The sequence below is a fragment of the Maniola jurtina genome, chromosome 28 (genome assembly GCF_905333055.1).
Source record: "Maniola jurtina chromosome 28, ilManJurt1.1, whole genome shotgun sequence".
In the NCBI taxonomy this organism is placed as follows: Eukaryota; Metazoa; Arthropoda; class Insecta; order Lepidoptera; family Nymphalidae; genus Maniola; species Maniola jurtina.
This window is the reverse complement of record NC_060056.1, coordinates 3,506,627-3,516,567: the sequence shown is the minus strand read 5'-3', so window position 1 is coordinate 3,516,567 and position 9,941 is coordinate 3,506,627. Positions and strand designations below refer to the sequence as shown.

The window sequence follows — 9,941 nt, the reverse complement described above, 5'->3', positions numbered from 1 at the left end:
ATACAGTAGTGACAGTTATATGTTTTTTAATCTGTGAAGAGAGTATTTTTTAATATATGTAAATTACTAGCTACGGATGGTATAAAATCAGAGTAAAATGAACCAAAAATCTATTGTTTTAAAGTCGTTTTTTCAGTACTACCGATTTTTGTTTACGACGTTTTCGCTTAGGTTGCTGACAGTAGATCTTTAGATGAATTCCAACTTAAACTTAAACTTTTTTAGGTTCATTTTACTCTGACTTTACTATTGTTTCTATGTTCGATGTTCTAAAATGTACTCTATTGTATCCAAACAACGGGTTAATGTGCGCAGCTGTTAAACCGATCTCAGATACCGTGTTGCTGCTAGCGGCCATGTTGTTTTCCCTCACGAACCTGATGGCGCAAAAACTTTGACAGTTATATGTTTTTTAATCTGTGAAGAGAGTATTTTTTAATATATGTAAATTACTAGCTACGGATAATATAAAATCAGAGTAAAATAAACCAAAAGCCGTGTTTTTAAGCGGTTTATTCAGTTCTACCTTAGGACCTTTGATTTGAAGTCGTTTATTTACACTAACCCTTTTCCCATTTTGTGTTCTATTGGAGCAGCTGTTTGTAGAAAAATGGACGAACTTGAACCTTAAAACATAAGAGTTTAAGTCCTTTTTAGTTTGATCTATAGTATTTCGAGAATAGTATTTTTTTTTTCTGAAAATTGGCTATGGAATAAGTATTGCGTTATTTAGTTTTTGGTATATTTCGTTCCCTATGTACCTAAGTATGATTTATCTAATGTTTTGACTAAAAAATAAATTAAAAAAAAATAGTCATCTAAGAAAATTAATTTTATACTTAAATGCCATACATACCTACTTTAAGTTTATTTCTGTATTTACTTCTTAACAAAAATTGAACCGAATTAAAAAAAACATTATAATTAGGAAACGACATCACAGATAATGTATTTATTTGTCTAACAGACAAATAACAAGTTGAAAGAATTTGAAAGGCCTTCGTCTGTGTTGGTGTTAGCTGGCGGGCGTGCTCTGCCTTTTTGGAGTGTTTTTTTTTTTTTTTGTTAAAACTGACTGGAAAGCGCTCTAAGAGAGTGCCGTGCGTGTGTTGACGAGCGCCGGCACAGACGGGGTCCATACTTGTATAATTTAACTAACTTGTTACAAATAACTACTAACTTGATATTGGCTAATCTTTGTAAAGCCAGACGAGAGAGAAAAAAAAAACTACGTCAAAGCGTTACTCCGTTCCGGCGTGATTGAAGGACAAACCAACAAACAATCACAATTTCGAATTTATAACATTAGTGTAAGGATATGCAGATAATTTCATTTTATATTGTAAATATTACTTAATTTAATTTACTTAATTTTGATAAAGGTGCTTAATTTTGCTTTAATGAAATATCTAGCGAGTTTATTTTATTTTAAATTCAAAGGTACTTCTTAATTTTATTTGAAGTTATACCACTTATTATTTTGTTAATTTTAAAGATCGTACGAACTTATTTTATTGAAGACTAGTTTTTGCCCGCGAATTCGTCCGCGTTGATTTAGGATTTTAAAAATTCTTTGAGCACTCTGATTGTTCAGGATAAAATCTCTCGACGAAATTTCGCCAACATAGGTTAAAAGATGCGTCGTGAAAAGACGGACAGACAACTTTAGTATCCTAATTATATTAGAAAAACGGACCCCTTATAGGATTACTTTCTCTCTGTCTGTCTGTCCGTCTGTCCATCTGGCGTGTCTGCTAAAAAAACCCTATAGGGTACTTCCCGTTGACCTAGAATTATGCAGGTAGATCAAAATTTCAGGTTTGTAACTCATTTAGTCTAGGAGCTATAGACCCGTGACACGCGGACAGACAGACAGACAGACAGCAGAGTGACATTAACAGGGCTCTCTCCGTCACTTACTCCATACAATCGTAGTTCCAATTTCATTTGAATATTAAGCAACCAAAGTCCATGAAATTTTGCAGACATATTCTAGGAACTAATTTCTGTGCCTGTGGTATTTTAGATTTTTCTAAAAATATTTAGTTTAAAAATTACATGGGCTCAAAGATTTGTATGCGAATTTTTAAGACCGCGTGCGTAACTTTGAAATCGAATATTTTAACAGCAATCTGGAAAACCACAGACATAGATATTAGTTTCTAGAATATGTCTGAAAATTTCGTGAACTTTGGTTGCTTAATGTTCAAATGAAATTGGAACTACGTTTGTATGGAGCTAGTGACGGAGAGACCCCTCTTAATAGGGCTCTGTTTTTAAAGTTTGAGTACGGACCCCTAAAAACTTATCTACGCGGATTAAGTCAAGGGCATCAACTAGATTTTAATATTAGTATGAATCATGTGAACAATACCTAATATTAATTTAAAAAAAAAATTATGTACTTGGTACCAATGTAGGAAAATAAAATTTATTTAACTTTAAATTTAAGTCTCACCGAAATACGAAGTGGCGTGCGTATTCAAATACAAGTGTAAATTAAAAATTTATATCACCCCCGACAAGTGAAGGTTACATTAACTAGAAAAGAGCTGATAACTTTCAAACGGCTGAACCGATTTTCTTGGATTACTTAGAACACTCGTGATAAAGCCACCTTTCAAACAAAAAAAACTAAATTAAAATCAGTTCATCAGTTTAGGCGCTACGATGCCACAGACAGTTTGATGTTTTTAACCCCCGACCCAAAAAGAGAGGTGTTATAAGTTTAACTTGTGTATCTGTGTGTCTGTGTATCTGTGTATCTGTCTGTGGCATCATAGCTCCTAAACTAATGAACCGATTTTAATTTAGTTTTTTTTGTTTGAAAGGTGGCTTGATCGAGAGTGTTCTTAGCTATAATCCAAGAAAATCGGTTAAGCTGTTAGAAAGTTATCAGCGCTTTTCTATATTTACAGTAACCTTCACTTGTCGGGGGTGTTATAAATTTTTAATTTACACTTGTTTTTATTAATTATTCAGATACGAGTTAGCCCTTGACTGCAATCTCACCTGGTGGTAAGTGATGATGCAATCTAAGATGGAAGCGGGCTAACCTGGGAGGTATGGCAGTTTTTATGAAACCCTTTGGTTTCTACGCGGCATTGTACCGGAACGCTAATTAGAAAAAATAGAGTTTATTTATTTTGTACCGATCCTATTGGCAGGCATTACCTTTATGCCTCTGTGAGACGCGCGCCACTATGTTTAATTAGGGCGGTTACGCACTCATCCGATCCGAATCCGTGAAAATACGTTCTGAAGTACAGAAATCGTCCAGGACTTCGTCTGTGTTGGTGTTAGCTGGCGGGCATGCTCTGCCTTTTTGGAGTGTTTTTTTGTTAAAACTGACTGGAAAGCGCTCTAAGGGGGTGCCGTGCGTATGTCGGCGAGCGCCGGCACAGACGGGGTCCATACTTGTATAGTTTAACTAACTTGTTACAAATAACTACAAACTTGACATTGGCTAATCCTTGTAAAGCCAGAAGAGAGAGAGAAAAAAAAAGAAATCGTCCAGTTACAGTTTTGTATAGAAGATTTTCATGGTTTCGGATCGGATGAGTGCGTAACTGCTCTTAGGTTTAGGTATAAGTGTAAAGAAATGTGTAATGATGCTTCGCAGCTTCTTTCTTTGCGATTTGGTTTACATATTGTGTATAAATCGCGTCGAAAGAAGCTGCGAAGCATAATTACAATCGAACTTCACTTGGTAAGTTCGTTTCATTTTTAAGAGGGCTCTCTCCGTCACTCGTTTCATACAATCGTAGTTCCAATTACATTTGAATATTAAGCAACCAAAGTCCATGAAATTTTGCAGACATATTCTAGAAACTAATATCTATGTCTGTGGTTTTCCAGATTACTGTTAAAATATTCGATTTCAAAAATCTAAAACACCACAGACATAGATATTAGTTTCTAGAATATGTCTACAAAATTTCATGGACTTTGGTTGCTTAATATTCAAATGAAATTGGAACTACGATTGTATGAAACGAGTGACGGAGAGAGCCCTGTTAATTATGCTTCGCAGCTTCTTTCGACGTGATTTATACACAATATGTAAACCAAATCGCGTCGAAAGAAGCTGCTCGCATAATTACAATCGAACTTCACTTGGTAAGTTCGTTTGATTTTTAATTATTAAGATATCGACAATTGTACTGATTTATAAATAAAGATATTTTGAAATACCTAATCCATGTTTTTTCATTTCGTCTGCTTGGAGTTTCTGGTTTCATCGTTCCTATCGATAGATCGATCTATCCCGTATCTTCATAATCAAAATTGACCAAACTACATTTTAATAGTAAACTGTTGTAGCAGCCATGCAGCGTATGATAACTGATAAATGAAATGCCGCTACAATTATTATTTACAATAGCTGATGCCCGCAGCTTCGCCCGCGTGGATTGGTCAGATCCCCTGCAGCATCAGGATTGAGGAGTTGGACTCCAAATTTTTTATGAAACAATGTCGCAAAGTTCCTCTATCGATTAAAAAAGAAATGACGCAAATTGGTTCAGAAATCTCGGAGATTTCGGTGTACATAGGTAGAAAAACACAACTCCCTTTCTGAAAGTCGGTTAAAAAAGTAGCCTATTTTACGCCCTGGTCAATCCTCTACTTGCCTGTGAAAGTCCCGTCAAAATCGGTTCAGCCGTTCCAAAGATTAGCCTTTTCAAACAGACAGACAGACAGATAGACAAAAATTTTAAAAACGTGTGATTCAGTTATGGTATCGTTCAAATAACCATATGAGCTTAATATGAGGTACTTATTTCGAAATTACAGACAGACACTCCAATTTTATTTATTAGTATAGATATATGCCTTGGTTATAATTAAAACTGTGGTAGGAAAACGAGGGCCGGAGCTTGATGCTAGACCGAGGTGTTGCGGTCTTGATGATCTGAAGTGAATTGGTTGAATGCGCTGCCCGGGGTTCGTCCAGGCCAGCAAGATATTTTGAATCGTTCCGAATTCAAATTGTGTTCTCTAAGTGACAGCTGCAAAGTGTGTTGCTTTCTTCGCAGCTGCCGGTCTTAAAAGAGGCTGCATGCCTCTACATCACCCCCCTACGGAGTGAAAAAGAAGAGAAAAGAAAAAGATTAATAAATTATTTGCTAAGCAGCTTGATAGGGTACGAGGAAGCGAACCCTACGACCGGAACGAGTGGTGACAGAACGTTGAGACGATTGCGAAGGGTGAGAAGGTGGAGAAGAATGAGAAGTTTGAGAAGGCAAATCGTGTTCTCTAAGTGACAGCTGCAAAGTGTGTTGCTTTCTTCGCAGCTGCCGGTCTTAAAAGAGGCTGCATGCCTCTACACTGTTACCTCCCTCTAAGTTTAGACTTCCTCTAAACAAAGAAAAGACGTTTTTTTTTGAAATTTTCAGCTCTAAGAAAATAATTCTCCATCTCTTCTCTATTATTTTATCGTTTCCTCGGCTGATTTTTAACTCCCCGACCCAAAGGAGGGGTGTTATAAGTTTGACGTGTGTATTTGTCTGTGGCATCGTAGCTCTTATACTAATGAACCGATTTGACTCCACGGATTGACTCCACTTTCCATCATCTGTGGAAACAGCACTATTTTTACCCGACTGTGGCAAAGCCAAAAGGAAGGGTTATGATTTTATATATGAGTATATATGAGTTCAGTCTATGTATGTATGTATGTGTTTGTATCCAGATTCTGTGTGTTCCACCATAGCGCCCAAACTACTAGGCCGATTTTGATGAATGAGGTGTCAATCGATTCGTCGTAAAGGTCCGGGTGACATAGGCTACATTTTATACGAAAAAAACTGACCTTTTGGATTGGATGTTACATGAAAAAATTTGGGGTCTCCAAAAATTTTTTTTTGCTATTGTATCGAGTGGGGTGTCAAATGAAAGAGGAGAAAATTGTGAGTTCATAAATATAAATGTTTACAACATTAAAATACACCAAGCGACAGAAAAACAATTTTACTATAATATAACAATTTTATTATATAACAATTTTACTATAAGCCTCAAAAGCTCAACAGGGTTAGGAGCCGACTGAATTCTAAAAGGTCGGCGGTTCAAACCTCACCCGTTGCACTATTGTCGTACCCACTCCAAACACAGCTTTGCGCTTAGTTGGAGGGGAAAGGGGAATATTAGTCATGATTAACATGGCTAATATTCTTTAAAAAAAAAATTTCAGCGTTTACTAAGACGATCGCAGTCGGGTTTTAGTTTTCAACTTTATCTTGTAGATTCCAGTTTCCACCCGCCAAGTCATAGCTTCGATGAAGCGGTCTCTTAAGTTTTTGTTTTTTTAAAAGAATATTAGCCATGTTAAATGACTAATATTCCCCTTTCCTCTCCAACTAAGCGTCAGGCTTGTGCTAGGAGTAGGTACGACAAGAGTGCAACGGGCGGGGTTTGAACCGTCGACCTTTCGGTTTTCAGCCCACTCCTTTATTTACCGGTTGAGCTTGTCGGTTACTAAGCGCTTTTCAATTAGTCTTATCAATCTGGCAAGAAATTAATAAAAAAATCAATATTTTTGAATGATTTGTAGTTGTAGGTAAATAATCGATTATTATACGCTTAATAATAATAATTATACTTAAATAGGTAGGCACCTTCTTATTCAAGTTAGTATTCTTAGTGATTTCTCATTAGTTTTAAAGTTTGAAACTCTAACTTTTGCAGCAGAAATATGAGAGAATCAATTTTTATAAAGATTTTAATTTTAATAGGCTTCGTTTCGTGTAATTGTAACTATACTTGTGATTATAGTTTCGGTAGGTAAAGTTGCCTTCAACCGGAAATATAATATAATATATAAATATCGCTCACATCTTTTAAATGTCACTGTTCACACTTAGATGTAACATAATATTATATCTTAGTGTGATCAGTTTAAATGTCACTGTTCACACTTAGATGTAACATAATATTATATCTTAGTGTGATCAGTTTAAATGTCACTGTTCACACTTAGATGTAATATAATATTATATCTTAGTGTGAACAGTGACATTTAAAAGTAGGGTGAGCGATATTTATATATTAGAGAATGCCTGCGACTTCGTCCGCGTGGATTTAGTTTTAAAGATCCCGTGGGAACTGCTTGATTTTCCGGGATAAAATGCCTATGTCAATTACAGGGACGCAAGCTACCTCGGTACCAAATTTCATATAAATCGGTTAAGTGGATGAGTTTTTAGGAATCCTGTGGGAACTCTTTAATTTTATGGGATAAAAAGTAGCCTATGTCCGTCCCCGGGATATAAGCTAACCCTGTACTAAATTTCGTCAGAATCGGTTAAACTATTGGGCCGTGAAAAGGTAGCAGACAGACAGACATACTTTTTTATAATATTAGTATAGATTATATTATATTTCCGTAGTTTGAAATCAACTTAAATTAGATAGATAGATAGAACTAGGACCATTCAGTCGACATGGCTGTCATATTCAACTTTTATTACCCGACTGGGGCAAGGCCAACAGGAAGGGTTATGATTTTAGCAATTTATGTATGTATGTATGTTTTCATCATCTTCATAACTTTTCAGGAGATTCGTCTTGGAACTATTCTAAAGTGTTTCATAATGAAGACCATATCATTGCTCGTGGAACAACTTTTTATTATATTAATTTATGCGTAAGTAAGTTTATCACACTAATATTATAAAGGCGAACGTTTGTATGTGTGTGTGTGTGTGTGTGTGTGTGTATGTTTGTTACTCCTTCACGCAAAAACTACTGGACGGATTTGGCTGAAATTCGGAATGGAGATAGATAATATCCTGGATTAACACATAGGCTACTTTTTATCCCGGAAAATCAAAGAGTTCCCACGGGATTTCAAAAACCTAAATCCACGCGGGCGAAGTCGCGGGCATCGGCTAGTGTAAAAATATGAGAAACGTCCTCACCTATGGTGCTGAAACGTGGACACTGACAAAGGGCCTTGTTCATAAATTCAAAGTAGCTCGGCGAGCTATGGAGAGGGCTATGTTAGGAGTTTCACTGAGGGGTAAGATCCGAAATGAGGAGATCCGCAGGAGAACCAAGGTCACTGACATAGCCCAAACTATTAGCAAGCTGAAGTGGCAGTGGGCAGGCCATGCTTGTCGTAGAGGCGATGGCCGTTGGAGCCGGAGAGTCCTTGAGTGGAGACCGCGTTTAAGCAAGCGTAGTGTGGGACGCCCTCCAGCACGATGGACCGACGATATAAAGCGGCTGGCGGGAAGTGGCTGGATGAGGAAAGCTGAGGACCGGGTGTGGTGGCGCTCTGTAGGGAAGGCCTATGACCAACAGTGGAGTCCACAGGCTGATGATGATGATGCCGTATAAAAAGTTCTCTATAAATTTTGCAACTCGGAAATTCAACATTTGAACCTGAAGAAACTTGCCGGATTTGTGCGCGTTTTAAGGGCGAAGCGACCGGCCTGCCCGCGAAATTCAAATTTAATTTGGTTTTTCGCAATTTGTAAACTAATACGACAACGTAGGCTTATGGCATTCTGATTCCGACAGTGGCAGTATCATCCTCATAGGTTTATATAAAAACCTTTACTTGAAAAGGTCCAGTTTAAGAAATTAATTAAAGTATCGACTAATTTGTGAGAATATGTCGATACTTTAATTAATTTCTTTTGTAAAGAATTTGAATTCTTAAATTTGAATTTCGCGGGTAAGCCGGTCTCATGCCCCTTAAGTAATTAAATATCCCTTGATTTAAGGGTGAAGGAAAACATCGTGAGGAAACCTGCAAGCCTGAGAGTTCTCCATAATCATCGATGTGGTTTTCAAAGGTGAGCCTCAATAGCTCAACGGTTGAGGAGCGGACTGAATTCCGAAAGGTCGGCGGTTCAAACCCCACCCGTTGCACTATTGTCGTACCTACTCCTAATACAGCTTTGCGCTTAGTTGGAGGGGAAAGAGTGATATTAGTCATGATTAGCATGGCTAATAATCTTTAAAAAAACCGGCCAAGTGCGAGTCAGACTCACACATCGAGGGTTCCGTACTCGGATATTTTTCGACATTTTGAACGATAAATTAAAAACTATTATGCATAAAAATAAATAAAAATCTGTTTTAGAATGTACAATCAAAGCCCTTTCATATGATACCCCACTTGGTAAGTTATGTTATTTTGAAAATTGAAACACATTTTAATTTTTTTAAATGATGTAACCACAATTTCACGGTTTTCAGATTTATTCCTGTACTTGTGCTATAAGACCTACCTACCTACCAAATTTCATGATTCTAGGTCAACGGGAAGTACCCTATAGGTTTCTTGACAGACACGACGGACAGACAGACAACAAAGTGATCCTACAAGGGTTCCGTTCTTCCTTTTGAGGTACGGAACCCTAAAAAGGTCAGAAAAAACAATGAGTGAGGCCATCTTTTTACGGATGATGGCATGAAAGCCATCAGTCCTGGCATCTGTGAATATCCCACTTGAACCACAGTCCCTCGGCAGCTCCAAAGCATTCTGAATGCACCACTCACTACGGTAGAAATTTCGTTACCTTATAGATTTATGGATTACTAGAGGATGCCCGCGACTTCGTCCGCGTGGATTTCGGTTTTTAAAGATCCCATGGGAACTATTTGATTTTCCGGGATAAAAAGTTGCCTATGTCAATTGCAAGGACGCAAGCTACCTCAGTTCCAAAAGAAAAGATGAGTGAAGTCTGCCAACCCGCACTAATACGATGTTTCTATGAATTTTCAGGAAAAGCCACATAATATGATAAGCTTCGTCTGTGTCAACTTGACCCGAGTCGACCTTCACACGACGAAAGTGGGGTTTGCGAGCTTGTTCAGACGGATCGCCATACAATTTGAGGAACCCTACCCCTATGACGTCATAGCTCACGTACTGGCGATGCACCATGGCTACTAAATAATAAATCTTGATTCGTTCCAAAATAAAACAG

The 9,941-nt window shown here is 37.4% G+C and overlaps 1 long non-coding RNA gene across 1 annotated transcript; it reads left to right on the top strand.

Moving 5' to 3' along the window:
• The first annotated feature begins 6,624 nt into the window (after positions 1–6,624).
• On the top strand, positions 6,625–9,919 carry LOC123879442. The gene is made up of 3 exons (XR_006798997.1): positions 6,625–6,779; positions 7,557–7,645; positions 9,737–9,919. It is a non-coding gene; the product is annotated as an uncharacterized LOC123879442 (long non-coding RNA).
• Positions 9,920–9,941: the final 22 nt, after the last annotated feature.